The sequence below is a fragment of the Coenobita brevimanus genome, chromosome 24 (genome assembly GCF_032717465.1).
Source record: "Coenobita brevimanus isolate Jiangsu-jjx chromosome 24, ASM3271746v2, whole genome shotgun sequence".
In the NCBI taxonomy this organism is placed as follows: Eukaryota; Metazoa; Arthropoda; class Malacostraca; order Decapoda; family Coenobitidae; genus Coenobita; species Coenobita brevimanus.
In genome coordinates, this window is record NC_136977.1 from 37,425,524 (window position 1) to 37,431,088 (window position 5,565).

A 5,565-nucleotide genomic window follows, 5' to 3' on the forward strand; every position below is an offset into this window, starting at 1 on the left:
TAAGAACTCGTAACTCGTAATTATCTCCGTTGGGGATGGACGAGAGAGAGAGAGAGAGAGAGAGAGAGAGAGAGAGAGAGAGAGGGAGGGGTTGACTCAGACTATTTTTCTTGAGCCCACGGTGAGAAGGAAAATAGGGAGGGGGGGGGAAGAGAGCAAGCCATCGAGGGGGCAGAGGAGAGGAAAGAGGAAGAGAGGGAGGAAGGGAGGGGAGAAGGGAGAGGTAGGAGGTGCAAAAGAGAGGGCCGAATAAAATGAATTGCGAAGTGTGTGAGAGGGCTGGGGAAGAGGAAAAAGAAAGGTGATAGGAAAGAGGAAAGAAGAAAGAAGACAGGAAAGGGAGGGAGGGGAAAAGAAACGAGAAGGAGAGGTGTAAGAAAGTGGAAGAGGTCAAGTGAAGTGGAGTGAGAATCGTGACACTACTTCTGCTGCGCCCACGAGAGGAAAGGGAGGGGGATGAAAGGGGGGAGAGGGGAAGAGAGGAGGATAGGGGATGGGGAAAACTGGAATCTCGGAAAGGAGGGGACAGGGGAAGAGGGGAGGATAGGGGATGGGGAAAACTGGAATCTCGGAAAGGAGGGGACAGGGGAAGCTGAGGTGAGGGAGGGAGAGAGGGACGGGACAGGGGAAATGTGGGTCTTGAGGGAGAGAAGGGGAAATACGGATGGGAGAAGGAAGGGAAAGGAAAAAAGGAGAAGGTAAGAAAGAGAGGATGGGGGTAGGAACAGGGCTGGGCACGAGAGAGGAAGATGGGATGACGGAGGAGATGGGAGAGAGGATAAGATTGAGGGATAAGTACTCACATTCTTACTGATGTTATTGTCATTTCAGGTCAACTTGTTCCCTGTCAGGCGATTTTAACATTTGCAGAGAAGCTAAAAATAATTTCCTTTAACCCCATCACTATCTTGAAAAGTATGAATAAAACCGTCTGTCTGTTGCAAGAAAAAATAAAATAATACACTGAAAAAGTTAGCAGGTGTTGTTTCTCATTCCTTTACGACGAGACGATTTTATTAAGCTGTATAAAAATCGTCCAGAGAATACATACTGTAAATAATATAGAATGTCATTGTACCGAAAGAGTTCAGTTTCTTAGGTAAGGTAGTTTCTCATTTTACTTTCACTTTAATTATTGTGGGTAAAATAAAAGTGTGTCTGGCAGCGAAGTGGGTGACTTGCAAGGTGAATAAAACACACTGGTGACTTCAACACACACACACACACACACACACACACACACACACACACACACACAGTCAATAAATCAACGCCATCTATTAACCATCTCCCTCACTACAGACTAATCACAGGCGTCACCTCTTGACTGAAACCCCACGTAATAGATTCATGAACCAGATTTAATTACATCCTGTGATAATGGATGACGGGAGAAAAAAAAAAAAAGAAAGAAAGAAAGAAAGAAAGAAAAAAGAAATCCAGTATCGAGACAAGAAACACAGTCCAGTTTCTTGGAGGGGGGTTATGAGGAGGGGTAGGGGGGTTGGGGTTGAAAGGGGGATGGGGCGGGAGTTTTCTGGGGGTGGGGGTGACGGTGGAGGGTTTGGGGTTGATGATGGATGGGGTAAAAGAAAATAATAATAATAATAATAATAATAATAATGATAATAATAATAATAATAATAATAATAATAATAATATATAACAGTCGTAGTAGAGCAGTAGAAGTAGTAGTAGTAGTAGTAAAAATTAATGGGCTTGGCGGAGAAGGGTAGGCAGAATAGGCTAGGACGGTGAAGCGTGGTGAATCAGGACAGAACGAGTACACCCTGTTAATATGAACCGTCTAATCTGGCTTATCGTACGTCGGTCGGTATGGGCGTAGTAAACAGTTAAACCAAATCTCCCAGAACATCAAAAACGAGACTGAGAGGAGAGTAAGCACGCGTCACTCTCGTCTACCTGCTGTCTTACGATGCAGGTAATGCCCCAGCTGCAGTGCCGGCAGTGAAAATGATGCAGTTAGCCCTCCATAACCCCTGTTGCTTTGTGTGGCCTCCTAGCTTTGTGGTACGGCGCTCTATGGATCACACACCTCTTCTCTCCTCCTCCTCCTCCTCCTCCTCCTCACATCTTTCACTTACTACTTCTTTACATTCTTTCTCTGCTTCACCCTCTCCTCTTCATCCTTGCTCCTCATCGCCTCTTTCCTGCTCACCCATGCTCTTCACGCGTCTCCTCTTCATCTGTTCTCTTTATACCTTCTCTTGTTCTCTTTTCCACGCCTCCCTTTTGCACCTATCCCATTGGCCAGACCTCTTACCACCCCTTCACTCCTCTCTCCATCCCTTCTCTTCAACCCTTCTCTCCATCCTTTCTCTCCAGCCTTTGTCTACAACCTTTCTCTTTGACCTTTCTCTGCAGCCTTTTTGTCCAACTTTTCTTCTCTCCCTCCAGTGTCCCTAATCACTTCTCTCTCTCTCTCTCTCTCTCTCTCTCTCTCTCTCCCTTTACCTGTGTATCCGTCCACACTCCCTCACGCCGTCCTACCTGCCTTTCCTCGCAACACTCCCACAACAAATAAACAATACTCCTTTCACCTTAAGTTGACCCAGATTTTCATCCTTTGGTAGCTTATTTCACGTAGCTCAGTGGCAGGAAAAGACAATACTTCGGCTCTATATCCTTTGCACAGTACTTCTTCGTGAACAGCATCATATTGTAGACTTAATCTCTTGTTACAGCTCAGCATAGAAGATGGAGTGATGGCAGTTTTAGGCCAAGTTTGAGTAAAAATAGTATAGTTTGTAATTCGCTCCCTCAAGCTATTAGACGTCTCCCTCTTCAAATGTGGAGTTTACCTGGCATTAAATTGGGTCTCAGGTGTGGTTAGCAGTATCCATCTCTCACTTAATTACTGTACAGATACCGCCGGATGCAGGGACTATATTTAAAACTTTTCTTGCCTTTTAGTTGCCTATAGAGGTCGCTTATTAATACTTTCACGCAGACTTGTAAGGCCACCAAACACATAAAAATCGAACTAGAGCGAATGCGAACGTCAAAGGTTGGACCAAAAGAAAGGATTCATGATGGTGTTTAACTGCTAGGGGATTTGTTTATGGTTAAAATTGGTTAAGATCCTTTGTGAATGCCTCTCCTTAAAAATCTCGTAAAATCTAGTGACAGGACTTACCATACGTTACTCATGGGGGGTTAGAAGGTTTGAGTGATTAGTTTTTCTTGCTGCCAGTCTGTTCTTAGCTATAAAGTCGTCAGTAAAAAAATAATAATGATAATAATAATAATAATAATAATAATAATAATAATAAAAAGAAAAAGAATCATAATAGTTTCCCTTATTTTTTCCGTCTTTCCTAATATCTCATCAGCTTGAATGCCTCTCTTTTCTTGTTCTCTTCTGACTCACTTTTCTCCAATACATTTTTGCAATAGGCCATCAGTTTGAATAATAATAGTTCTTTGTTTATTTCCTTTGTCTTTTTTTTCTTGTTTTACACTACCGATTATGCGGTCAGTTAGCATAATAATATTCTTTTTTCCTTTTTTTTTTTTTTTTTAGCCAGCTATCCCTTTTTTTCCCTTCACTCTTTATTATCCAGGTTTTTGCTGTTTTGTTCATGTTTTTATTCTTGTTCATGTTCTAGTTGTTCTGGTACTTGATATCGTTCTCGCAGATCTAAAAGTACTGGAAGCTGTTATCTCACCATTGTCTGTTAATCTATCTGTAGCCAGACGCCTTAATTCCGTAAGGGGTGACCACAAACAAATCGCCTTCATGTCGCCCTGTCCCCTGCCATTACGCTGCCCATCCCTCAACTCACCCATTATTCTCGTTTTAATTATTACTCACTTGCTTTTCTCCTGTGATGCTTTGCAAATTTAGGATATGTTCTCTGCTCAGTGGTATGTTGTCCATTCTCTCGTCTAACACGTCAGTCTATCTATTTATCTATCTGTCTAACACGTGAAGGCATTTTATGAAGTGTTAAGTAGAAATTCAAAGGGAGAACATCAATTTTCTTTTCATTCCCTAAACTCAATGCTTGAGCGAAGAGACCGCTCTAATCAGTGTGTGTGTGTGTGTGTGTGTGTGTGTGTGTGTGTGTGTATGTGTGTGTGTGTGTGTGTGTGTGTGTGTGTGTGTGTGTTTGTAAGTGCGTGCGTGTATATGTGTGTTTGTGTGTGTGTATGTGTGTGTGTGTGTGTGTGTGTGCGTGCGTATGTGTGTGTGTGCGCGCGCGCAGAACTGTTATAGAACAGCTTCGTCATACAGACCATAATCCGAGCAACATCGTGCATGAAATTTACCAGCCCCTCATCCTTCCCCCCTCCCTCAAGCCCCCCACTAATACCCCTCTCCAAACCCCCACTTTTACCCCCTTGCAAGCCCCCTATCTTCCCCCCTCTCCCCTGTCCCTCCACTCATTTAGTCGCCTGCCCCCCCAGTAAGTATTTGAGGATTCTTACGGTTTATCGTTTTAGGTCCTTCTTCTGCCTACGTCCCTTTGGTTGTCTCTCTTTTGTCTTCTTATTGTATCCTTCTTACTGTTCCTGCCTTTCTTTGTTTCTCTTCCTCTCTTCACTGCCTTCTGTTTCCTTCGTTCTGTTTCCTTTCTGTTATGCCCTCATTGTTTTTGTCTTTGTAGCAGTGAAGGGTTATCTCGTATTTTTCATTCCAATTTTCACTATAGTTTGGATGTGACGAGTTTGGTAGCAGTATGAGTGAAAATCTAAAATCAAGCAATTTTTAACACAACTTAGACTCAAGAAAGTATATGATTATGAAGAAAAATGTATGATCAGACAATCTTCAACAAAACTAAGGCCTGAGAAACTGTATGAACGTGGCACCTGGTCATCTCAACATCCATGTTTGTGGGCGGGAGAGAGTAGTGTGGCCAACAAGCCGTGCAGGTGGATGGCTTTATTGGCCCCGCATCTGTGCCTCACACACAACACTCAGTAACATCACTCTCATTAACTGCACCTGCCTCTTGGTCCAGCCAGACACGCCTGCAGCTAGGCAGATTTTTCCATTCTTCGGCAATGGGAATAAAGTGTTTTCGCGTTTTTCTTTTTGCAAGTTTGTAACTTAAATCCAACTGTTACAACATGTACCTCTTACGATGATTAATACGGTCTTGCAGTGGCTAGAATGAATTTGAGACACAACGGCCATGCCACGTTGAGTACACCGCTGCCCGTCTGATCAGCGAAGTTAAGCAACGTTGGGTCTGGTTAGTACTTGGATGGGTGACCGCCTGGGAACACCAGATGCTGCTGGCATAACGTTCTCCCTACGTGTCAAGTGGGGTTGGTGGAGGATTAGTGCCCCTCCCTGTAAAACAGTTAACTCTAAGCCCTTGGCCACCCCGTTTGGGATGTCATAAAAGACTTTGTATTTACTTGTGGTTAGTTTTATATATATTAGACTTGTGGACGAGCGGTTTTTATATCTTGGAGTAGCTTGTAGTAGATAATCTTCTTTCCCATTTGTCATGTAGTGACAGGAGAGGTAAAGAATAGTATGGAACTATTTTTATTTGTCTTGGAAATATTAACAAGTCTCTCACACAGAGC

At 43.2% G+C, this 5,565-nt stretch overlaps 1 pseudogene; it reads left to right on the top strand.

Moving 5' to 3' along the window:
* Positions 1-5,152: 5,152 nt before the first annotated feature.
* Positions 5,153-5,271, top strand: LOC145393565 (5S ribosomal RNA; annotated as a pseudogene).
* Positions 5,272-5,565: the final 294 nt, after the last annotated feature.